Genomic DNA, 27,365 nt, shown 5'->3' with positions numbered 1-27,365 from the left:
AATAATTATTTAATAAGTAATTTATTTCTATAGAAATACAAATTTGAATTTATTAATTTAATTTATAGTGTATTAAATTAATTACCTATTATTAAAAAAAAATCGAAATACATTTTCCAATATATTTACTTTTGCCCCCCCTCCACTACGTCACTGTTTCGTCTGGATTATATTACTCACCGAACAAAATGTTCTATTTTATCCCATTTTTAGAACCTAGTATTTTATTTATTTTTTATTTTAGATGATCCTGATCATCACAACCTACAAACGTGACAACTTTCTTTATCACTGCAAGCTGGGTGCTCAAGATGACCTGACAAGTACCTACCTACACAATGTAAATGAGTAAAATTTTGCAAAAAATAAACACTAATAATTTTGGTACGAAACAAGGTAATAGATATTTATATTTATCTTTAACGTATAGTAACCTTGTACCATTTTACATTCTAACAACCTTAAACGAGTTAATTGTATGGCCATGGCCGATGCCTCCTTCCACTCTTAATTAAACAAAAATTACTCGGTTTTCGCTTCTCTTTGCGCTTTATAATGCTAACTTTATATGCATACTTAGTACATCTGAACAGAAAAATATACATATTCGAGATAATTTGTACTGAAATAAACGCTGCACAAATCTCCACGTTCTTATAGGTCACCGCATACGACCTAAATAAAAGGAAAAAGAAAAAAATAAGTATATCCAGAATGCATGACTACACGATAAACATTTAATATGGTTGTTAACAAGCAATACGCCTTGTTTACAACATATAACCGCACAAATGTATAATAGTGAAAAATTTTATCCGCTTTGTTTATATAGTAAGAAGAGTAACTATAGCATAAGTAAGTACATAACAAAGAGAATGCAGCATCACAAGGAAGTAATTCTATATATTCTCTCAAAAGCAAAGTCATCGGCCAATAATGATAAACGGTGCTTGTAAAGTAGGTACATACTCGTATCTATACATAAGGGATAGGTTCCATGTTCATATTTTTCTTATATGTACTAGGTAGGTAGGTACACCAAAGTGTCTGTCTTTTTAAAAACATCTGGATTGTTGTATTCTCAAATTATCAATACAGAATATTGAACCTTTAATTACTTAGGCACCACTCAATCATCTTATATTATCTCTTACTCTGTGGTAATATCAGCCAGTCGAGCAATGATAAGTATAAAAATATGTGTAGTTATTTCCCTCAAATGATTTTAATTACTATATCTATGAATTGCCTAAAAACATGGAGTAGAGAAGAGAAAAGAACCATCAAACACGTGTCACTATTTACGTCAAAAATAACACAAAACATTCTCTCTGCTTTCATCAAAGTGTTCAGAAAATATCATAATGTTCGTGTGTACGAGTATACAAAAGGTTCACGTGTATAACAGCATTGAATTAGGCCCAGATACAGTTCAATTCAGGGTACTGGGTCATCGTCAACCAACATCCCTATACATGAATATTATAAGGGGAAGTGAATTTTTCCATAAATTCCAAACAGATGATATTTCACCAACCTTATTTGATTTATTTATTTTATATGCATATTCAGATCGATTTGTTATCTGTGCATTGCATTTTGTTTTTAATCCCCTATTTGAAAAATACTATAATTTAATCGACCTTTGTTGTTGTTTTTACAAAAAAAATAGAAACAAGGAAACAATTCCATGTTAGATATTGATATTACCTTGTGTGTATAAGCTGGTCACACAGGTCGATAAAATTCTCGCACTGAATGTGTAGTACCTACCTATAGTTTAATCCATTCCAGCACGCAAAGGGAATTATCATTATGCGGGTGTTAATTCGTGTTAGCGAATCAACAACCCAACTTCAAGTTCCAGTACCTACCTACAACAATTTCACGATATTCGCTTCACGGATTCTCTCTCATAGCCTATACAAGTAGGTAGTAACTTTTCTGATACTTGTTTCTTGGAAGTTGGAACCTATAACGCCATCTATTGAATTCTGATTGAACTTTTTTCCATTTTAGAAGCTTTCATAGAGTGTAAGCATTGAGAAAGGGAGTCGAGGGATGAAAAGCACGTACTTCGGTCCTGCGGAGAATGAAAGTTACATTATTTATAAGTATATGGTATCAAGTTTGGTGTGCCTAACTTAATCACACGTTTCAAATCACGTCAAATTGTTCGACAAAGAAAAAGTTGGAAAAATGATTTTTCTTTTTCAATTCTCATACCTAAATAAAAATTGCGTTTCAAAAGTTGCTGCCAAAGTTTGAACTTTGAGCACCTAAGTTTGTCAATTTGTCATCCGCTTAAATTTAATAAAACTTTGTTATATGCGAATAAGAACTAAAAGAAGCTTGTTTCGAAGTATTTGAAAGTATGAAATTACCCAGGAGTAGGTGAGCTTGCTTATTGGAATGCGAGGTAATTCTTTATGACAAATCAACCGGAGCAATTGTATGACAGGATTTACTATTTTTCAAATCGAATAAAAATTCGAAACTTTTTCCCCTCTGAATGTAAATGATGATATTTTGTCATTTATGTGAAGCACCTCGTGGTTGTTTGAAATAGCTATGGCTTGGCTGATATCTATTTTTATAATTCAACATTAAAAAGTTTCAAAACATTTGGTAAGAAACATTGAAAATGAATAAATTTGCAAATATTTAGAATTCTTCATCAAATTTTATTTTTCAAAACGAAATTTTGAGGGTCCGAGAGGAGAAATGTTCAAACAAAAATTGTTCTACACTAAATTTACTACCAGCATGACCAGTTCAGCTTTGCCCAAAATGGCGATTTCACCCTTACTAAGGAGGGGGCAAAGTTGTCAATTTAATGAAAATTGTTTTTAAAAATGAAAATCGACAATTTAAAACGTGAACTCGATTCGCGGTAAACCCGAAAATATTTTGATCAAAGTTGCACGCTCCAACTTGTCTGCCACTCCCGCAAGAGGTCATTAACCTTTGTCAACCTACGTTTTTCGGCTGTTTCGCCGAAATTAAGGGTTGGAGATATGGGATTGAACTAAAATTTGACCTAGAAGAATGAAATTTGGGATATATCCTATTTTCAACCTGCCAAATCGATTAGAAACCGTTTCAAACAATTTTGAGCAGTTCTGGAGCCTTCAGCAGATTTTTGAAAATTGAAATTTCCACAAAATTCCATCAAAAGCAGTTGGAAAGCTAAAATTCAATCCGTAAACTAATTTCAACACCCCAGGGAGTCGACTGCAATTTTGGAAATTACTGGAGCCTCTAGCAGATATTTCAATGCTCGAAATTTCCATAAAAATTTACCATAACAGAGTTGGAAATCCAAAATTCACTCTGTACTCCAATTTTAATGCGCTATCAAGTCGACTTCAGGTTGGTTCAAGTCATTTTGGAGCCTCCAGCTACTTTTCAAAAATTCCTAGAGCCTCCAACAGATTTTAGAAACTTAAAATTTCATAAAAAGCAGCTGGAAAGCTGAAATTCACTCTGTAAACTAATTTTAATAGACTATGAAGTCGACTACCGGTAGATTTCAAGTCGTTTTGGAGCCTCCAGCGACTTTTTGGAAATTACCCGAGCCTCCAGTTGATTTTTCAATGCTCAAAAATGTCCATAAAATTTTACCAAACAAGAGACACCCCATCTTTGGCATTATTCTGAGGTGGATCCCAGGCAGTTTCAATCCGTTTTGGAGCCTCCAGAAAATTTTTAGAAACTTCTGTTTTTCAAAAAATGTCACAAAATCTATCCGAATCAACTTTCGGCTTTCCAAATCCATTTGATGAAATTTTGTAGAAATTGCAGGTTTCAAAAATTTACTGGAGGCTCTAGTAATTTCCAAGAACTCGCTGATGTCCACGAAACAATTTGAAATCTACTTGCAGTCGACTTCATAGCGTATTAAAATTAGTTTACAGAATGACTTTCAGCTTTGCAACTCCATTAAGTTTCAAAAATCTACTGGAGGCTCCAAGAATTTTTAAAAAGTCGCTGGTGACCACAAAATGACTCAAACCTACCAGCAGTCAACTTAATAGCGTATGATTTGATGAAATTTTGTGGAATTTTCAAGTTTCAAAAATGTGCTGGAGGCTCCAGAATTGCTCAAAATGGTTTGAAATTGTTTCCAATCGATTTGGCAGGTCGAAAATAGCGTATATCCCAAATTTCAGCTCTCTAAATTAATTTGGTAAAATTTTGATTTTTTTCTCATTTTTGGGTTAAATTTGATTTTTAAAAATTCACCAAAAATTGAAAAATATTTTAACTGGATTTTCATCAAAGATTTAAACGAAGGATTCAGTCAGAATTCGTCGCAAATTCTTCGCCAAATCCGTTGTCAAACCTCTTAGCCAAGTCGAGTTCTTCTCCGAATCCTATGCGCCATCACTAAGTATGTAGATACTCGAATAATTTGCCAATTTACAAATCACTATCAGATTGTAGCTCGAGTAAATGCTTTTTTAAAACAAGATACTTGAATAAAAAAATCTCCTTAGTTGAAAAAAAAAGATTACAAAACTGAATTTTCCTGCATTACCATTTTATTGCCATTTTTATCGTTTAAAGTTTAATAGTTTTTTTTTTTTTTTTTTTTTTTTTTTTTTAATCATTTTAGCAGTATATGAAAATAGGTAGGTATTTGATCAATTTTCAATTTTCACCTCATTTTCAACAATTTTTTCTGTCAATTTATTCTCCAGATTTTAATTTAACGCAACATCCCATAGTGTTGTGGTGCCTATTTTAAATGTGACTTTCTAGTTTTTTCAACTCGTCGCAACTCTAGCCATCATATTTCTTTTCATACCGCCGTTTTATTTCAATTAATAAATAATTTGAAAGTTAAAATCTTCGCAAACTAAGACAGGGAAATGTCGAAATGAAAAATAAAACCAAAATAATTTGTTTTTTCTTCTTCCAGCCACCTACTTAAAAACCCAAAATAACCATTTAAAATAACTACTCGCCTTCGCCTAATTAAAACGTGAAAAAAGTATCCTCGTTTCTACTTAATTTAAAGCCGGTTCATATATCTCTCTACAGCGAAGAAGACTTTTCCTATGGGAAAAGCTACAATTGGAAAAAGCCCGATGAGCTGAGCGACGACGAGAAAACCAAACGTGAAGCTGCGTTGTAATCGATTAAAAGCCTCACACGCCGATGTAAATAATTCATGCGAACGTTGTCGCTAATTAATGCCGTGATCTTTATTGGTATAGCGTGAAATTTTCCAGCATATTGCAAATTAAAATTCGCAACCGAAAGGAAAAATCCTCAGCACGCAAACTCCACCCTGGCTGTATGAATATCGATCGTCATCGTAGTAGCTTCCAAAATAAAGAGTTAAACGTTGCGTATCAGATTGTATGTTGCTTTTGATAACTTATTTCATTAAGTTGCTGGAAATTATTCGTCGCATTGTTTAACAAATACGTACGCCGCACTGAATACCGCACGTCCTGCCAGAATTCAGAATGTGTGCCTACTATAGATATGTGCTTTGGTTGAAAACTACTGCTTACCTACCTTTTTGGGTACTTCGAAATCCATTTGTCACACTAGACTAACATTGCATAAAAGTCGGTTTGGTGTGAATAAATATGAATTATTTTAGTTAATGATTCAACGCATCGCGCAGTCCAAATAGAAGGAAACATAGCACCAACGTCATGCTTTTTGGAGCGAATAAATATATGTACATGCGAATACAATGACGTATGATTAACATTACCAGAGAGTTTAAATGTTTATTTTTTTTTCTTTAATATTCAGGTTTTTATGTTTTAACTTGATTTTTTAAAGTTTTTCTTGTTTGACTACGATAAGGTATTATTATTTTTTTCAGATTCAATTTTCGAGAATTTTCTCATTGGTGTTGATAAATGCATCTACCTATCTAGTTTCTGATCTGGGATGACTTGAGTTGGGTTTTTAAACACTTTAGTATTTGAGGCCATGATCTCAACCGGAGGTAGTTGCTCATTTCCAATTTAAAAAATTGAAATTTGATTGTCTTAAGATACTGGTAGGTAGCTGAAAGTGAGTCTGTTAGTCTGTATTCGATTTTTAACGTTCAAAAATAATTGGTTAGAACTTCTTGAAACCCCAATTTTGAGGCCACATGCACCCTCACCCCCAATTTTGGGGCGAAATAAGATTGACAATATGGGTATCGTTATCTTATGAATCGAACTCGCAGAACACGAATATGAAGTGGGATTTGCAATTGGACCCTTCTAAGGGCCACATGGGGGGAGGGGGGATGCCCAAAAATAAGGAAATAAAGTTAACGACTCAAAAATCGATTTTGTTGTTTTTGGTACCTAATTGTGGATGAGCCTTATTTTTAAACCAGTTTGAGACGATTTCGAAAAATTGGGCAAAGGCAAATCCCCTATTTCTAACAACAACCATAGAATGAAGAAGAAGTTGAAAAAGTACTGGGTTGAAGAAATGAGGCGAAGGACATCACACTGAAATTTTTCTCAGAAATTACATTTACATATATTAGTTGTTAACCTCATTTCCTTCTATTTCGACCTGATTTAAAAGCGCTAAAATATGGAGTGAGGCAAGCTCAACCACAGGGACTGGTAACAGAACATATGTATTTGGGTATTGGTAATGGTTTTTGAGGCATTTGGGTACTGGTTTTGTTATTGGTAATGGTATTTAAAGGTTTTGTTACGTTTTTTTAAATGTTATGTTTTTATAGAAATGTTTGGGTAAGTATTGGTATTTGTTTTGGTACCTATTGAGGTTTGTTTGTTTTTTTTGTAAGTAATTTTGAAATTTTTGAGAAAAATAACCCACTTTGAAGCTTGAGCAGAAAGGAAATTTGATGGTCTACAATTTTCCATTTTCCTCATCTTATTTTTTTATTGAATGCATAGATTTCTCAAAAAATCAGCTTTAATGTTGAAAAATATAAAAATTAGGATCTGTGTAATCAACTTTAAATCAAAATTGAATAGTTGAAAAACCATTTTAGTTGATTTTTGACCATGTTTCATGAATGGAGTGGTCTTTAGCTATACAACAATCACAAAAATTCAAATCACCAGGTCGGCTGAGAGCACTCATCGACGATTCCACCACAGCTGAACTGTTCTGTTTCCTCAGGTGATTCTCCTTGCTGGAAGGTCGGACAGCTTGAATCTCTTCAGCCTGCGTGTATTGCTCGGATTGTCCAAAAGTTGGATGGCGCTGGGGTTGCAGTGCTTGTGAAGTCTGCTCTCGTGACGTTTGGCTTGCCTGCAGAAGTGCAGATCTCCTCCGCGACATAACTCATTTTCAGGTACTCATGGAGGTCGACATTTCGTTCAAACCTGTATGCCCCCGCCATCATTCTTATGATTATGTTCTGGCATTGTTGTACACAGTATGTTTGATTTTGAGGCACAGCCCCAAAATGCAATACCATAGAGCCACTCCACATAGGTTGGATTATTGCCAGGTATAAAAGGTATTTGTTCTCAAGACTTAGCCTTGATTTGCGCCCCATGAGCCAGTATAATTCTCACATTTTTTCTTTTATCTGGAGCTTTTTTGCACCAATGTGTTGACTCCAATTCAGCCTCGAATCTAAATGCATGTCAAGGTACTTTGTGCAGTGAGAGTAGGGCACAATTGCACCGTTAATACTAACTGGCAAGTAGGAGTGAGTGCGGAGGGAGAAATTGACATGTAAAGATTTCTCAAAATTTGCAGCAATCTTCCATGTCCGCATCCACTGAGCAACGCTGTTGACTGCCCACTTGACAATAGATTTGCTGATAAAAAAAGCCAGTGAAAAAGCCGGCTCAAATATGACAGTAAATTTGCCATTAAAAAAACGCCAGGAAAAAATCAGCTGTTTAAAACAGCTGTTTAAATACCTAATGCATTAAATCGCTGAATAAAACCCTGAAATCTACAAAAAATTTCTAGCCTAAGCGGGGATTGAACCCAGGACTCCTGCTTGATGATCCAATGATCTAACCACGCAGCTATCATTGCAAGGTGAATATTTCTGTTTTCAAGCGGTATACATGTACCGCACTTCGTACTTTTATTCAATTTTTTAAAAAGAAGTTGTGAATACCCATTGCGCATGTGCACTATAATCGGTAAATAAAAAACAGCTGATTTGTGAGAACCAGCAGTTCGGCGAATAAAAAATTCTGCCATTTGCTGGTCAAAAACGGCTGTTTAAATGGCTGTTTTTATAAAAAGTAGCTTTTTCTAACCGGCGTTTTTTCTACGGCAAATTTACTGTCGTTTTTGCGCGCCTATTAAACGGCAAATTTACAAAAATCAACCGGCATTTCGGCTTAAACGGCAAATCTCTTGTCAAGTGGGTGCTGCTTGAAGGGAAGTACATAATTGCCTCTTCATTAACATTTGCTCCAGGGCCATACCGAAGTGGTTTTTCGGGGGGGGGGGGGAGCATGAAAGTGCCAACTGGTAACATTTTTTGCTTTGAAATTTCCAACTCAAATTTTTTCAAGAAGGACTTTCAGCAGGACATTTTTCAAGCAAATGGGACTAATGGGAGGGCGAGAGGGGAGTAGACGAGGCAAAATTTTATATTCAACTTTTTCACCTATCCAATGTCTTCAAACATCCTAAGACTTTTTTTAAGCAAGTGAATGACGAAAATATGTATAATTTTTAGAGGTATAAAAAAGATGTTTTTTGTGTGATTGAGCAACTTATAAAAAGTTATTATTTTGCTTTAAAATTTTTGAATTCGAATGATGACTTTTTTAAAAAAAATTCAAAATTGAAAATAAAAAGCAAAGGAGTCCGAGCGAAGCGAGGGCAAAAGCTCTCAAAAATTAGTATTCCAAGAGGCATAAAAGTAAGACAATGGAATTTGACAATGATTGTTTTTGAAAAAGCAAGAAAGAAATGCAAACGACCCCGAGCGAAGCGAGGGGAACGCTCTCGAGAATCGGTATTTCACGAGGTTTTAAAAACGATGTTTTTTTTTGTGTGATGAGTACACCAACTTGAGCATTTTTAAATTTAAATCATGATTTTTTAAAAAATTCAAAATTGAAAATAAAAAGCAAACGAGTCCGAGCGAAGCGAGGGCAAAAGCTCTCAAAAATTAGTACTTCGAGAGATATAAAAAATGATGTTTTTTTGGTGAGATGAGTCACTTATAAGAAGTTCATTATTTTGCTCCAAAACTTTAAAATTCGGACTTATGATTTTTTTTTTGAAAAACTTGAAATGGAAAAAGAGACGCGAACAGGCCTGAGCGAAGCGAGAGGGCAAAAGCTCTCGAAAATTAGTATTTTAAGAGGTATAAAAACTATGTTTTCTTGTGTGATGAAGGAGTTTATTATTTTTGCTTCAAAATTTTAAAATTTTAATGATTATTTTTAAAAAAAGTTTAAACCTGAAGAATAAAAGCAAAGAGGCCGGGTGAAGCGAGGCCAAAACTGCCAAAAGCTTTTAAAAATTCATGCGTTGAGAGAAAAAATTTCCTTATGCGGATAGTTTATTTTTCCGATTCAAACCTTGAACAATAAGGGTTTTGTTTGGCCCGAGCTAAGCGAGGGAAAAAGCTCTGAAAAATGTGTAATTCAAGTTCTAAACAATTATTGGAAAAATCTTTGAATTTTTCCAGTTGGTATTTCAAAATCCTTTTGGCAACTATTCGTGTTGGAGTTCAAGTTGAAATTTTCAAAATTTTCATTTCTTCAATTATAGGACCTTTTTGCCACCTCCAATTTGCCAAATTTTTCCATTTCGGACGTCTATAGGGGGGAGCTCCCCCCTATCGCCACCTTCGGTACGGCCCTGTTTGCTCTCATCATAAAAAAGTTAGAATACCATTTTGAGAATTCAAATTCGAGCTTTTTAAATTTTGATAGAAGTAACCGATTTTAACATAATATTCATAGGTATTTTTTCTCTTTGTACCTAATTCAGCGTATAGAATTGTTATAAATTCAACCATTCAATTCAATCAGTGCTGTTCGGGTTTTAAAATTTCGGAAGAAATAGAATACAATACATGGCCTCAGTTATGCAACTCCCTTCTCCTGCGACAAAGATTTGGATTTTCATGATATTTCTGTGAATTTTTTTACAACTTTTTGAACGGTGGTAAGTAATACCTAGATAATTTTTACAAATTTTCATAAACTTTTATGCACTCGCACTAATGTTTTGCAACCGTTATTTTATTCCGTCAATAACTAAGTTTTGTAATATTTTAATTTTTTTTTGAACGAAATTCATCTCGAAACTTTTCCACACGATCTGACTAAATGTACTTATACACTTATAATTTTAGGAATTCTTAGAAGACATTAACCTAAAATTAATCGATTTCATCAGTCATAAACTCATAAACATATAAATATTCTTATAGTAGATATCATTTTTACGGTTATAATCAATTCCTATTTGTAACTACTCGTTAAACTTTGATACTACTCGTACCTATACCTACTAGTTTTTTTACGTTATTGAACTTTGATAAAAAAAAAGAAGACGTGATCGTTTGAAACAATGTGATTAACCTCACTAATTAATTGAGCCGTCGTTCCTATTTTTCTTAAATTATACCTATCATTATTTCCTGGTCACGTTGATGTGAATGTGAACGAAACCAGTGAACTCTAGAAATATTTTGAGCAGTTAAATACGTCTTAATAGGTATACATCTACCTATCTAGATTAGAAAGAAACACGAATAATCAGTTTAAAATAAATGTTCCTAATGACGACAATTCAAAATAAAAAAATGTCGATTTTGTAAAATTATATCGAAATTTCATCAGCAACTGCTTAAATCAACCGGAGTTGGGAAGGCCTAAAAAAGGCCAAACTGCATTCTGCATTATAAAATATACCATTAAAAAAAGAACAGATTGGTCCTTTTCAAGAAACACCGTCGAATACCTATTTGTTTTGTTGATTTTGTTCCAATTTTTTGATTCAATTCTCAATCGTGTCTTAAAAAACGCCTAATTCGAGTTTGAATAAGATGAATCAATTTTTTTTGAACGATATTTTTTCTGAAACAGAAAAATGTATCATTTTATTCAAGTCTTTTCGAAAAATTTTCTCACACCTTATAGGGATAAAAAAGGGAAAAGAGCGACAAAAATAGAGCACCTCCACAATGGAATAATTCTGTTCACAAAAAAAAAGTGATCCAATAACAAAACTAACTGTTTAAACGATAGATAACTGAGTAAATAAATTACAGGAAAGATATCGAAGAAATAAATTGAACGACTAATGATCTTTTGAAGGAACGACAAAATTAACAAATTGAAAAACGACAAAAATTTTTTTTCCACGATTAAAATAGATGATTTTTATTCTATAAAAATTCTTCAAAAATTTTACAAGTAAATGTGCAATATTTGAAAAACACAGAAAATGCTTATAGGTAGGTACATTTTTGGTCAAAATATCGCAAAATATCGCACTTTCGGAACAATAAGGTTAGATCTAAAAAAATTTCAGAAAAATGGAATTCGCACATATCATGAAATTTCGGTTTTTTGAGAAAAACTCAAAAATTAACGACACTATGATGGGGTTGGAAATTTAATTCTCTATGCAACTTTGGTTATACATCTGTAATTTTTTTGTAGGACGATTCGTTTATTCGCTTCCGGATTGATTTTGATGAAACCGTACAACTCAAAATGTTTCCTCCTTAAGAACTTATTTTTCCAAGTATTCTTACGCTAAATGAAGCTATGATATCCAATCTTTAAAATGAGGTACTACGTATTTATTCTTTACATTTAAGTAATTATATGCATATAAATTGATGAAAATAATGAATCAAGTATTTAAAAAAAGAAAATGATCGATATGGGTATCTAATTGAAAAGATTTTTCATTTTAAACGTCTAGGGAAGGCTAGAAAATTAAGCCAATCAAAAGAAAGAGATTAAAATTTTCGATTTAAAATAAAAAATAATTATGTAATTACCTACTTTGTAATTAGTTTAATATTAATCAAAATTTTTTTCAGAATTTATTTTTTTTTCATTATGCCATTATTAAAATACCTACCAAAAGAAGATTTGTTGCCAAAATTTCCAAAGTATGAATGAAAAATGAAGAAAATTGGTGAATATAAGACGAATTTGCGCTCAAGACGTCTAAAACGTGCATTTAAAATTATGCATTTGTACTCAAAATAACTACCTATGCCAAATATGCTTTAGGTAACAAATTGGGTTTATTTTACTCAGAATTATATCATTCGCAAAAATCTACACGATGATTTTTGAAAAAAAATTCTATTAATAGAAATGAAAAAAAAAAAACACGTTAAAAGAGAGAGTTGTGACACACTCAAAAAAAGAAGAAGATCTGAAGATGAATCGTGAAACATGAGTAAGTACTTGATATTATTATTTTATTTTAATATTTATTTACAATCAGTGAGCAGTAATCAATGTTCTCCCAGAAGAACCTAGAAGAGCTTGTTTTCAAGACACTTACTTTAAGCAAAAGTTGAAAAATTCGACTAGAAATCGAATCCATTGAGAAAAATTGTTGTTAGTACCACCTTCTTTTGTCATTCCGGGTCTTTGGTCATTCTAAATGTCTTAATTCATCTTTGAAAACACTAGTTTTGTCTTTTTTCCCCATATTGTTGTGTGATTTTTTTGGCGTGCATATTATTTCCCTAAAAGAAAAAAGACATTCTCCTGAAGTCCTGAAATACTTTGGTGAAAATGAAAAAGATCATCGGCATCATTGCAGTTGTTTGTATCACTCATCAGGTGAAAACCGAGAAGATATACGTAAAATTGAAAATTTTGGAAAAGGCTGTTTTTCATTTTTCTTCTTCTTTGAATAACATTTGTTATAAAGTTGCATCATTCGTTACAATCGGATCGTTTTCAATAAAGGTCATTCAATTCTAATAGAAAAGAGCCAAGCTTTTTATTCATTCTCAGTCTATAGTCCATACCTATATAGCGTAATTAATGACAGATTCCCTGCACACGGTACTCTAAATCATGAGTAGAGACACGTGGAGAGAAGGGAAATGAATAATTTAATTTATAGGCACCATTAGGCATTAGTATAACTAATTACAGCACGTGTTTGAATTTCATCCGATTCAAAAAATAAGCGTTATAGGTTATAGTACTAAATGATGAAACACATAGAGAAGAATATTCTCATCTAAATATAAATCTCCTATCGAGCCTAATTAACCGAAATGACAGCGATATCACTTTACTCAACTCACGTACACCAAAAAGCACCTACCTAAATTTTTATCGAATACCCATTTAAAAGCTTCGCTTGTATATACAATATATGAAAATAACTTTCGAGCTATACATACATATTTACTCGTACTATAATATACAGTCAACTTAATCATTTTCTCATCTCTTATAGAACCGAAAATAATCCTATAAAATACACAGAATGGAGAATGGCGATGGCTCTTTCGTTACGAGCGATGCGTTTGTTCGTTCCAAAAAGGATATATCTGTTTTTCTGGGCGGTATTAACGGTAGCTTTCGAAAATGATACCATAAAATGTTTCCTTTTTCAAAATAATAGTCGCCTGGAAAATGCACATCGAGTGCTTTTGCCAAAATAAGGTCACTGAAATAGGTTACCAGGACTGTTCGCAGGATTGCGACACGTGGCAACTGGCAAGAGTCTGTAAATTTTCTAGCTGCCGTTTCCCTTTCAGTTTCCTTTTCTCTTTAAGTTCCTTTTTTTTTTTTTTAGTGTTTATTTATTCCCTGCGGAGAGCCGGATGAAAAGTTTTTTCTTTTACTCTCTAGTCTCTTCTCATCGCTGAAATTCTTCGAATGGAAAACTTACACTTATAGTTTAGTTCTCTTAATAAGCGTTCTTTTACGAAAAAAATTAATTTAAAATCATGGGATAGCAATACATTGAATTGTGTAATAGGTATTTTTGTGTATTTGTTTATAAGATTATAAGTATATCATAAATTTAATCCCCAATTTTAGAACAATTTTTGTAATAAAATAATTATTGTTTCTGTGTAATGTAGCGAGTACGAGCTACGGACCTACCTATCATATATGCAATCCATCACTCATCTACGTTGAAACATTTGCATAAATCGATGCCTGATTCATTACGGCTGTAACTGTAAGCCACATTGCTGCCTTTAGAGCCGGATTTCGGATTTCCTTTCATGAAATGGATATTTTATACTTATTACAACGAGGAGAAAATAATTATTCACCAACTAATTACGAGTACATGTGGGCATTGGCGCAGAAAAGTTGAATTTATTTGTGGAAATATCAGTTTTGCATGAATAACCATGGAATAATATCAAAATGATAATATTAATAATTATACCTTATCGATGTATCCTGAAACGATGTAGATTTGATATCATTAAAATAATTTTAGAGCAAACATTTTCATTTCATGTAGAATGAACGACTTCAATAATTTTCCTGATCACTATTGAGCGTTCGAATAACTTGGACCATATTTATGACGGATTATGTGAAAATAAGCACTCATAAACATAAAAAAAATGTGAGTTGTTAAAGGCTTTTCATCTATTTCTTTCTTTTTTTTTTTTATTTATTAGAACATTGAAGATGGAATACTTATACATATTTTATCAATGTAAATTGTAAAGAAAAGTCCAAAATCTGGAAAAAGCTGAAAAATTATTTTTACAATTTCGTTGCATTCTCTACCTCCGGTAATTTTTTTTTAGAATTTTTCGAATCGTCGCTGCTGTATCTACTTATAACCATAAACTACATATTTGGAAATGCGTTTTTTCCTGTCTAAGATGCTCAACTTTTTAAAATTTTGATCGAAAATTTTGCTGCCCCAATATATTATTAAAGACGCTGAACTACATCGTCAACCTGAGCGAATTTGGAACAAATTCGTTAATTTTTCTACCTAGGTGCAAGGTAGGTACCTAGGTATATTTTATAGTTTATATTCGAAAATTTGGATTGCGCCATTTTAAGAGTCCCTGACACACCCCTTCTGGATGTCCCACACGCGGCTAAAATTCACGTTCGAGAAATATCAACTTGAAATACCTTACATAATAATATACTTATCAAGGTACTTCAATTTATGCAGAATTGGAAATCTTTGATTTTGTTCTATTTTTTTTAGAGTGTTTTTAATTTTAAGATTATTACACCCGCGAAAAGAGAGGTTTAGATTTGATTTGATATTAGTTTCAGGACTAATTTTTATCATTTTTAGATCGCGTGTTATTATGGACAAAACTCGAGTAATTATGAACCAAATGAGCTGAAATTTTTACAAATTATAAGTACCTACTGGTTTCCAGTTTCAACTGGGAATAAAACCCTATTCATTTTGAGAAAAAATAGTCCAGCGGTTCTCCAATCATTTCCAGTTTTTGGAAGTTTTAATACCAGTTCGGATACCATTTCAATGAAATTTCCATGGTAATTGTTTCGGTTTCATGTATAAAAAGGACTAAGTATAGGTATTTGGTATATTTTTCAATTCCCATCTCAAAATTTCGGTTTTCGGTATCGGTACCTATTTCATATTTACATGGATTTTATTTCGGTTTTCGATATTTTGTATCGGTATTCTCCTCAATTAAGTATAAAAATGTGTGATTTGATATTTTAAGGGGCTTGTACTCAATTTTTTTCAAAAAAAAAAAAACTTTAGTAAACATCAAAGTCCAAAAAAGTGATCAAAAAGTAACCAACAAAGTTACAAAACGTAAACAAAACATTTTAATACAGGAAAAAAATCTCAAAAAAGCCAGAACATTTTGTTTAAAAAAAGCTAAAAAAGTACTTTTCGACAATAAATTGAAAAATTTTGCAACATTTTATTGGTAATAAAGCATGACTTTTCGGCAATTTTTATCGCAAAAATGAGTTTTTTGTTTAATTTCTGACAAGCAAGCAACATTTTGACTACTTTTGCGAAAAAGTGAGACTTTTAAGCAATTTTTGTAAGAAAAATGAAGCTTTTTGGATTTTTTTTTGCAAAAATTGTCAATTAAACTTTTCAGCAGTTTTTTTCAAAAAAGTGAGATTTTTTTTGGCAATTTTTGACTTTTTTTTTTTTGGTAAAAAAGCAAGATTTTTCAGTGATGTATGTGGTAAGGAAAAACTCCAAATTCCAACTGAATTTCTTCAAAAATGAAATCTAAAAAATTGAAAATACCGAAATAACAATTTAAAAATAATTTTGGTACTTATTGGTTTTTGATATTTGTACCAATTTTGAAAATTTAATTGGTACCTACCTACATTTTTAAATCAATTTTTCATTTGTCAACTTAAGTATCAATTTTGGTTAACGGGTTTTAGATTAAAAAAAAATTACCGAGGTAGTTTTGCCGGAATTGGTTCCGCAACTCGTTGTATATTCATTATTCATTGCAATCAGTGTCGGTAATTGAGGCACATAAAATTTTAGAAAAATCATTTCAATGGTACTTAGTTATTACTTACTATTAAGTAATTATTTATTCCTACATATAAAAAGTGGTCTACTTGGGTATACTTAACTTATTGCATATTCATGTTAACCAGTGCTCGTGATGGTGGAAATTATAAATTTGAGAAGAATCGACAATTTCAGAAAAAATAGGCAATTGGTAACTGTACATGATTAACAAAATAAAATACAAAATAATCAATTACTTTTTTTGAAAAATCGATTATTATTGAATAATGAAACACATTTTTTACCAAAAATGAGTAATTTTGAATTTTCAAAAATTAATCAAAAATCGAAAAATGAATGGGCGCAATTTATCGTTACTTTAAAAAAGGGGGTTAGCACAATAACAGTGACATAGTGTGGTTGGCCCGCACCTGCTAAGGTGGTATTTATGTTAAGTACCCCTTAGAAGGATGCCTACTTTATCTACCCCTTATAATATGGAAACGTGTGTATTTATCTTAAAGAGCTAGAAATGTACAAATCCTCGAATATTTGTACATTTGACGTCAGAGGTAGGAGAACCCTTCTTACTTTTAATATTATTTATTTGACAGGGTTCTGCTACCCCTATGACGTTTATTGTCCGAAATAGGAAAAAATAGGCAATTAATTATGTAAATTTATTGCAAAGAATGCTCGCTTATTGACAGGTCGCGGCATCTCTTTGAGATTCGCCGACACCGCGAGCATTTCTGTCTATTTTACACCACGTGACCATAAGGGAGGTGCCTATTTCACCCTTTTTTCTATATAAACAATCGTTTTTAGCGCCAAAATCACTTGGCTCCTTAACCTGCAGTAAATGGTAACCTCGTCGCAATGTCCGTACCGTCGCGTATTTAATTATAATATTTCTATCCTTCCGAGCAGAAATATTTCATTAAATGATAGTTTTATTCGCGGTCTACCCCTTTTGTTTTCACCACCGTCGCGTGTGGTTGATTCGTTTTTAATTTGATCATGGATCCGATGATCATTAAATTGTGTCTTTTTGATATCTTGGAATGCACCCGGGCATCTCCGAGATAGGCAAAGAATTAAAATGTGTCTCATTTAGTTAAGTTCCATCAATGCCTTTAGTATTGGTAAGGCCCAGGAAAGCGATGGAAAATGTAGTGTATCCACGTTCGGTTCGAATGAACCAAATCTGACAACGTTGCATTTACGTTGCAACGTTATAGCCGCCTCGTTTACGGCATTTATCTTTATCTCTTACTTACGACACATTAATATCCGAATATGTAATGCGTTCATTATTATGTAAATATACGATTAATAATATTTTATTTAATGATTTCGTTATTCGAATAACGCGAATTCTACAATGGCGCAGTCGGTGAAAGTAAAAAGACAGTTTTAAAGTGCTGGTAATTTCGTAATTATCAGTGCAGTGTTGTGTGGTAAAACTCCGTTTTCGAAAATGGATCAATCCAACATCAAAGCGTTTGATGTCCACTCAACTTCAGCTTCCTCGGAATGGATTCGATGGAAGCGAGCTGTCGACCTATATATTCTTTCGAAAGGATACACAGACGATAAACGGAAGCAAGCTACCCTGTTATCACTAGGTGGTATGGATTTGCAAGATATTTATTATGCAATACCTGGTAACGAAACGAAATCCGACGAGGAAACTTGGTATCAACAGACCATAAGGCTTTTAGACGCATACTTCATTCCTAAAAGCAACGTTACTTACGAAAGGTATGTGTTCAGTAAAATAATCCAACGTCCGGATGAACTGACCGAACAGTTTATTAATCGTTTACGACGACAAGTGACGAAATGTGAGTACTCTGACGAAGATGCTCAACTCTGTCAACAAATCGTCGCCGGATGTTGTAACGGAGAAATACGCAAAGAATGTCTTGAAAAGAGAGTACTGTCAGTAGGCGCTATTCAAGAAATTGCTCAGAAAATCGAAACCGTGTCGTCACAGTTGTCAGCGTTTGAGCCGAAATCTACACCAGCGTCCATACCTGGAGTAAACTCGATAAATAGAATTGCGTCGTCGAATTCTACACGATCGAATGATTCGAAAATCAGTTGTTATGGTTGCGGTTCGTCCAAACATCGTACGAAAGATGATTCTTGTCCAGCAGTGGGAAAAGAATGCCGTTTCTGCCATAAAATTGGTCATTTCGATAGCGTCTGTCACGCAAAGAAGAATCAGAAGGAGGATAAACCTCAGAATAAATCGCGCCGCCGTGATAGAAAGAAACCGCCAAGGTCGTCTGATGAAAAAAGCGAAAATTCGTCCGCCTCGGGGAAGAAATCGGTAAATCAAGTTAGTACGGTTAACTACGTGTTCCACGTTTCGAGTAAAGCTCGTGCCAAAGAACTTCCTTGCGCCGTCGGAGGAGTTCAGTTTGCGTTCACCGTAGATTCTGGTGCTGATGAAAACATCATATCGAAAAGTGATTGGTGTTCGTTGAAAAGTCGCAACGTTAAAGTCGTGTCTCAAGTGCGTAACGATGAAAATAAAAAGCTATTTGCATTCGGTGCTTCGGAGCCTCTCGCAATAGTTGGCAAATTCTCCGCAGAAATTTGTGTTGGTAATCGTTCGCTAGTGGCCGAAATCGTAGTCGTCGACCAGGACAATGTACCAGCGTTATTGTCTCGAGAAACAGCGACTGATCTTGGAGTGTTGGAGATTCGCATACCACAGTCCAACGTTAACGCCGTAACTTCGACGATTTCACCGAATCGCAAAGTTTTCCAAGGGATTGGTTTACTGAAGGATGTTGAAATAGACATTCCCATCGACGAGTCCGTACCGCCGCATCGACAGAAACCTAGACCCATACCGCTCAATCTACGAGATCAAATCGACGAGGAACTCGACAGTATGCTGGAAAACGACATCATCGAGCCGGTAGATACTCCGTCACCGTGGGTATCGAATATGGTAATTTCACACCATAACGACAAAATTCGTATTTGTGTCGATATGCGTGATGCAAACAAAGCGATCATCACTGAAGATTATCCGTTCACAACGATGGAGGATATTCGCGCCGCTGTTAAGAGCGCAAAGTGTTTCGCCCGTCTCGATTTACGCCGTGCATTTTACCAGATCTTACTCAAGATTAAGTCCAGGGTGATTACAATGTTCATAACGCATCGAGGTTTATTCCGTTCAAAACGTCTCATGTTTGGAATAAAATGCGCACCTGGTATTTTCCAAAGTATCCTGCGCAAACTTCTGAAGCTTCTTGGTTTCGCAATCAATTCAGCCGACGATATCTTCATTTACGCTAACTCAGAAGAAGAACTGTTCCGTTATGTAAATCAGGTGATCGACTTGCTCGAGCAAAATGGTCTCACGCTGAACTACGATAAATGCATCTTCTACGCGACGAAAATCGAGTATGTTGGTTTCACCATCGTTCCAGGTGGAATTCAAGTTTCAGACGAAAAACGAGCCAAAATCTTGGAATGGTCCGCACCAACGTCCAAGGCCAAAGTTGAAAGCTTCCTGGGTTTCGTTAATTTTGTACGTCGTTTCATTCCGAATTACAGCGCTATCGCAGCACCGTTGTACGATATCACGCGCAAAAACGTTCATTTCAAATGGGAACAAGAACACGAAAGTGCGTTTCAAGCACTGAAAGCTCAATTGACCACGGACCGCATCCTGAAGAATTTCAATCCGCGATACACAACACAGCTGTATTGCGATGCGGGTCCAAACGCGCTCGGTGCAGTCCTAGTTCAAATAGGCGCCGAAGGTCCTGAGTACGTCGATTTCGCAAGCAAGACGTTAACCGACGTAGAACGAAGGTACTCTCAGCTGGAGAAGGAAGCCCTTGCCCTTGTCTGGGGAGTAGAGCGTTTCCATTATTACTTATACGGGCGCCGCTTCCAGCTTATCACAGACAACAAACCGATCCAGCTGATCTTAACGTCAAGCGATCTAAACCAGAGCTTGAGAGTACAGCGATGGCACCTTCGTTTGCAGGGATATGACTTCGAGTTGGTCCACAAAGCGGGGAAAAACAATATCGCCGACCCCCTTAGTCGACTAGTATCCAGTACAGACCGTTCGCACGATCACGTCGAGTCATATATTCATCTTGTCATCAATGCCAGCATTCCGAAGCTGATGACGCTGAAAGAAATCGAACAAGCTTCCCTGAATGATCCCGAATTCGTCGAACTACGTAACGCTATCGAGTCTAACAATTGGTCCAAAATGCCAGCTGCCTATACCGCTATCAGCAGTGAACTCAGCGTATACAACGACATCATTCTACGTGGAGACCGAATCGTCGTACCTTCTCAGTTACGCCAACGTGTTTTAGACCTTGCCCACGAAGGTCATCCTGGTATTGTCAGCCTGAAAGCGCGTCTTCGAACGAAGGTTTGGTGGCCAAACATTTACGCTGAAGCCGAACACAAAGTAAAAACGTGTCCAGCCTGCCAAGCAGTTGCGAAATTCGAGCCGCCCGAACCGATACGTCGTCGTCTATTGCCGGAACGTCCTTGGGATCAAGTCGCTTTCGACTTCATGGGACCGTTACCCTCAGGCGATTACCTTTTCGTAGTAGTCGATTTATACAGCCGGTTCTACGAAATCAAAATCACGAAGACATCTACGGCAAAATTCATCGTTGAAACCTTGCATGAAATTTTCGCTAGATACGGTTACCCGTCCATCATCACGTGCGATAATGCTCCGCAACATCACGCAAGCGAAGTTGAAAGTTTCTGCAACGAGTATGGCATTCGTATGTTTTACTCAACACCGTTTTGGCCGCAGTCCAACGGAGCCGTAGAAAGACAAAACCGAAACATCCTCAAGACCCTGAAAATTGCTCAAATCGAGGGGAAGGATTGGAGAAACGAAATCCAGAAATTTCTACTCATGATGCGAAATACTCCTAATCACGCAACTGGAGTAGCTCCTGCCGAGTTGGTGTTTCGTTTCCGCCCACGTGACCAAATTCCATCGATTCAAAACTATCAAGCCGATCCCGAGATGGAAGATAGAGAAAATCTACGGAAATACAAGGGTCAAATATACGCCAACGATAGTCGTCACGCCACCCGGTTCGTACCAGGTCAACAGGTCTTAGTCCGAAACGAGCAGAAAACGAACAAGCTCACGCCAAGTTTCGACCCAGAGCCAGCGACAGTCGTAGCAACTCGAGGTACCGAGGTCGACATCAGTAAAGGAGGTCGTACCTATACTCGAAATAGTTCTCATCTCAAAGAATTTCAGTCGAGCGTGACTCCTCAACCTGCCGCCGTTGAGATCCCTGAAATACGAAGTAACGATCCGCCGCCGGAACCGTCGGGATATGTGAGCAGTCCAGCTGCACCATCGAGCTCAACTGAACATTCGAGTCCAAGAGTCCAGGACACTACAATTGGTCGCCCGAAGCGCGAAATTCGAATCCCTTCGAAGTTCAACGATTACGTCTTAAATAAATGAAACATTTATTTCATTTCGCCACCGGGAAGACTGTAGTGTATCCACGTTCGGTTCGAATGAACCAAATCTGACAACGTTGCATTTACGTTGCAACGTTATAGCCGCCTCGTTTACGGCATTTATCTTTATCTCTTACTTACGACACATTAATATCCGAATATGTAATGCGTTCATTATTATGTAAATATACGATTAATAATATTTTATTTAATGATTTCGTTATTCGAATAACGCGAATTCTACAGAAAACGTGTACAGTTTGGTAAGTAAGTTCGATGAACTTAATCATTTTTTCACTAATCTAATCCTAGCGATTAATTAGTGTTAATGGTCTGGTTTAGTGTTGGCCTGAGAATATTCTCAATGCGCATAATCTGAGAATATTCGCGAATATTCGCGAATATTCTCAAATGCTTTGAGAATATTCTCTCAAAAAAATAAAAATCATGACTTTTTTCAAAAAATTTGAAGATTTTTCTACAATTTTCCACAATTTACAAGTTTTACATCAACTTTTCTTTATAAATTTCCAATTTTCCTTAATAATTTGAAACCTTTTCAATGGAAATTTGGAAAGTTTCCGATTATCTCTAAACTAAGCAATAATGTTCTAATTTTTTGAAAAGAATCTGCGGAATATGCGCAAGAATCTGCGCATATTCTTGCGCATGCGCAAGCAAAAAAAGAATATTCGCGAATTTGCCCAACACTAGTCTGGTTTACAATCTCTGAGGGCTGTAGACTTGACCAATATAACTTATGTTATTTTTATTTATTAAATGGAGTTAGGCAAAATTACATCTTGTTTCTTTGGAAAATGTATCATTTTACTCATCGTAACTATTCTTTGGCTTTTATAGTTACGATTTAACAATTGCTTTAAAATTGTACTAAGATGTAAAAGTGTTTAATTCTGCCTTAAAACGGTCCATAGGCAACCTGTATTGTTAGTCATAAGAATAAAAGTTGTTTATGTAAATTACGTTTTAATAAAATGATTTTAATTTGTTGTAATTTCTGAATCATTTCATATTTTACTACATAACTTTGTATATACTAATTTGGCATAACGTCTTTTAAAAGCCTCTTCAATTGAGCTATCTTGGCAACTAACACTAATATTTCTCCCTTAGGAAATATTAGGAAAAATTTAATCACCATAGGAAGGGATTCTTCTCTCTCTCTCTAACACAGTTATGCATAAATTAACTATATCAACAGTAGTGGGTTATCACGATAAATAAGTATTCACGATGAAAAAGAGGATTGCACGATAAAAAAGTGTATTTCACAATAAAAAAATATATTGCACGATTTCTTAAAAAACGAACGATAAATTACCTAGGTGGTATCCACGATATATATGATGGTAAGAACAATAAAAAACAGTGTTGCAAGAGTGGTGGTTTCAGCACTACTCTCACTCCTTACTCACTCCAAAGGAAATGTCAACACTCTTACTCCACTCCTACTCCACTCCTTACTCCCATTGTTTTTCATTATTTTTCAGGAATTTTGACTCTACAGATATTGAGTGATTGATTATATCCATAAATTAAAGGTGAAAGATGGTAAAAGTATATCAATAATTGATAAAATAGTATCATTGATGATAATAATGAGAAAAACAGTAAAATAAACAACTGAAAAAATTGAAAATACTGAAAATACGTGAGTAACAGCAACATTTTGATGTAATTTAGTCACAAAATTAGGGGAAAAAAGAGGAGTAAGGAGTTTTGATTTGACAACACTCCAACTCCACTCCTACTCCTTTCAAAAATTCTCACTCCTTGCACTCCTTACTCCTACTCTTACTCCACTCTTGCAACACTGATAAAAAATAAACAATTTCCACGAGAAGTTTTTGACAGAATGAACGATAAATAAGGGATGTCCACGATAAATAAGGATAAATGAACGACAAAAAGTATAAGATTTTTGCGCGTGAATGAAAAATGAAGTGTTCTAGTAGGTACATATTTCAATAAAGGTTTATGAGATGAAGCCGGACGACCTCGTTTATGTTTTTGACCCAATGGGATGGATTTTTCTGCCAAGGTAGAGTTGAAATTCGGTAAATTTTCACTTGAGCCTAATACTTTTTCTCGAAATGTCCCGATTCTCCCCTAATTGGAGTTGGAAAAATCACAGATTTTCAATGAAATTACGATAAATTCTATTTTTTTTTTACCTATTCGATGGCCTTTGCACCCTCCTTCTGGGGCCCCATTTGGGTTTCGAACGAAAATAACATCAAAAATGAATTCGGGAGCCCAAAAAACGTACATATCAATACCCTACTCGACTTTTCCAAAATATTTACCCTTTTGCACCATCCTCCTGGGGCCCCCATTCGAGGTTCGAACCAAAATAACGACAAAAATAAATTCAGCGCCTCAAAATACCTGTGTATCAAAAAGATTGACGTCCAAATTTGCATTCATTTCTCAATCAATCAATCAATTTCATTTATTGTCAATGAAAAATCTCTTGCTAATCGATGAAAAATATCGTGTTGATCAATGAAAATTATCGGGCTAACAACCTTTTTCAATAGTTGAAAAATGCTGTGCTTACCACCTAAACTACCGTTACTAAGCCACATTATCGTTCAAATGGTTATCTACCTTTTTTATCGTTCGATTATATATTTCCCAAAATGAATTTGATATGCTGAAATTTTGCTTTACAAGTGTGATCATTTTGGGGTCATTCCATGTCAATTCGACCGAAAAAACGCATTTTTTTACTTCATTTCTTTCGATCCCACCCAACAACTCATTAAAACGCTATTAGTAGTTTTCCTCCAGCCTCTTCGGTGAATTGGAGGTGGGGAGGGGGGATCGTTGAAACTTGTTGTAAAGGCATACCGTTAAAAACACCTTTAAAAAAGAAAAACTTGGTGATAATGAAATTACTTAAAATTTGAGGATAATATTGCCAAAGTCGTGTGGATTTAAAATTGATAACAAAATCAACACAATTAAAAATTTTTACGAAAATTGCTTTTCTTTGTTCTGAAGAGAATTTTTTTTCTATCCATGTAAAAAAAAAAGACTTCTTAAAACCTTATTCGGTAAAATGAACCAACCTTATCTAATTGAATTCATTATAAATTAAGTAATAATATACTCGTACTCACCCAATTCAACGTTTGTTTCTAATCCATCCATTTGTAATTATTATGTTCTGTGGTAATAAACGTATAGGATTTTGTTTCCTAAACCAAATTTTGTACCTATGTCGCTTGGTGTTGAAAGCATTCATTACTCAACTGATTGGTACTAGAATCTTGAGCCGAAATTCGTAGATTTTTAGCTCGCTTGCATCATTTTTTGTTAAATGTATTCATCGTAATACATTCTACCGATAATTACTAGAATCAAGAATTCAACTATTCAAGATCAATATTATTAGCTCAGAAACTTCATGGTTATTGCTATGATCGAGATTATGGGACTGTTTGGAAAATAAATCCTGTCAACTGCTCATACTGGAGGAGGTGATCCAATGAATTCAATCGATTACAGCTATTCAAGACCTGTATCAACATATTACTTAGGCACTTTGAAAGATTATATTACGGTAATTTTATAGCTAGCTACATATCATAGTAAATTCCTGGGTACCATTTGTTTCGCCGCCGCCGAAAAAAGGTCATTTATGAAAAAGCGATCATTTCGCCGCCACAGTGATACATTATGCAATACACATCTGTTCATACATGAAATGAACTGAATGAGAAGTAGATGCGTAATACATGGCTGTTCATACAAGAAATTTTGCCGAGGCTGCAAATCGCCGATTGCAAAATGAGTTGGGTGCACACCCATTTCTTTGGAAGTTCATTTCCACTCTGAGGCAAATCCAAAAAGGACGCGATCTAGCTCTCTGAAGAGCATTAGTTGGCCACAGTCCCGATAAAAAAAAAAGAATGAAATACAGAGAATGTGACGAGCGAATTTTGAAAATACTTCAACAATACGACAGACGTTCAATCAGTGAACATTTAGAGGCAATTGCCCATAATTTGAAGGGCCTGATGGAAGAAGGGCTCCCTCGAAAAAACATAGTTTTGAGATGTTTTATTCAAACAGATATGAATAAAACATCATTTAGCTTGCTCTAGGAACAAGATCATGAACTGAAACTCACACCTTAGGTAGCTAAGACTTCAAGGAACTCAAATCACTTAAGTGCGGAAAAAGGGCCTCCGGCCGAGGAGACCCTTTTTCCATCAGGCCCTTCATTTGTACTCGTAAACATGTGAATAATGTTTCTATTTCCTGCCTACTTATACCTAATTTTATAATTCTCATTCTTATAAAAATATAATTCAATTTTTCATCACGTACCTAATGTTTCACTGTGGCGGCGAAACGATCGCTTTTTCATAAATGACCTTTTTTCGACGGCGGCGAAACGTCCGCGGCGAAACAAACAGTTCCCTAAATTCCTATTAGATCTAGTATGTTATCATTTGATCACATACAATCTAACTTGCAGAAAATAAAATACTGAGTAACTGCAACTACGCTGACTAAACTTCAAACAGGTAACCATTTCATTAAAGTTCAAACAATAATAAACCATACTTTATAACAAAATCAGTTCAAGTCGTTCAATTCTAATTTTAGGTACTTACCATCTTGAGGAGATGAAAAATAAAGAGAATACACCTATATTGAGAACTTCTGAACATGACATAAACAAATTTTGCACTTTTCTTTGAAAGTGATAATGCAAGTTATAGGTAATGCAAGTACTAGATATCAACAAACTACCGGAACTACTTTTTTATTTTTTTAAACCGAAATACTTGAAAAATTTTCACTTTTTTTTCAACTTTTAACTGAGGCGCGGCAGGGAGGTTAAAATGGATCTCAAATTTTGAAATTTTTCCTACGTCTTGTTGAGGTCATTTGATCCCAATCATTTGTTGGGCTCCATTAAATAAAAAAAATGAAAAAAACAAAAAATTGAAAATTAAAAACGAATTAACCGATTCCTTATGTATAAAAATAAATGAGCAAGATTTTGAAAAGTACGGTTTTGGATACCTGTATCCTGCTCCTTATGCAATGCTGGTTCTGGAGTCATATTCATTTTTTAGAATAAGTTGCCTATCTTTTTTTTGAAGGGGGAAAGAAAATTTTTCATCAGTTTTTGAAAAACTGATTGACGGTTCTTGTAGTACTCGTCGAGAGCAACAAAAAAAGCTCTTTTCACTTTTTGCCTAAAATCAATATTGAAGGAGCTACATGAAATTTTATTTCGGAAAACCGACAGCCAAATTTATAATGTTCGTTTAGAAAATCTCTTCACAGTTCAAAAAATTCATATTTTTTGGATTTTTTGGAAGATTTCCAATAAAATAAAAATTGATTCAATCAAAGAAGAACTGAATTTTGGCCTAAATTTATGAAATTGAGAAAATAGCTTAATCATAAGTTCCATATTTTTT

The 27,365-nt window shown here is 34.6% G+C and overlaps 2 long non-coding RNA genes across 2 annotated transcripts; one reads left to right on the top strand and one right to left on the bottom strand.

The window, feature by feature from the left end:
- On the bottom strand, nucleotides 1–26,612 carry LOC135848988 (uncharacterized). The gene is made up of 3 exons (XR_010559470.1): nucleotides 26,547–26,612; nucleotides 25,044–25,442; nucleotides 1–675 (listed from the first exon to the last, which is right to left on the bottom strand). It is a non-coding gene; the product is annotated as an uncharacterized LOC135848988 (long non-coding RNA).
- LOC135848685 (uncharacterized) lies at nucleotides 12,010–14,463 on the top strand. The gene is made up of 3 exons (XR_010559411.1): nucleotides 12,010–12,194; nucleotides 12,280–12,366; nucleotides 14,024–14,463. It is a non-coding gene; the product is annotated as an uncharacterized LOC135848685 (long non-coding RNA).
- Nucleotides 26,613–27,365: the final 753 nt, after the last annotated feature.

Source organism: Planococcus citri, chromosome 5, assembly GCF_950023065.1.
Source record: "Planococcus citri chromosome 5, ihPlaCitr1.1, whole genome shotgun sequence".
Lineage (NCBI taxonomy): Eukaryota > Metazoa > Arthropoda > Insecta > Hemiptera > Pseudococcidae > Planococcus > Planococcus citri.
The sequence above is the reverse complement of the archived record's forward strand: the minus strand, read 5'-3'. Positions and strand labels throughout refer to the sequence as shown.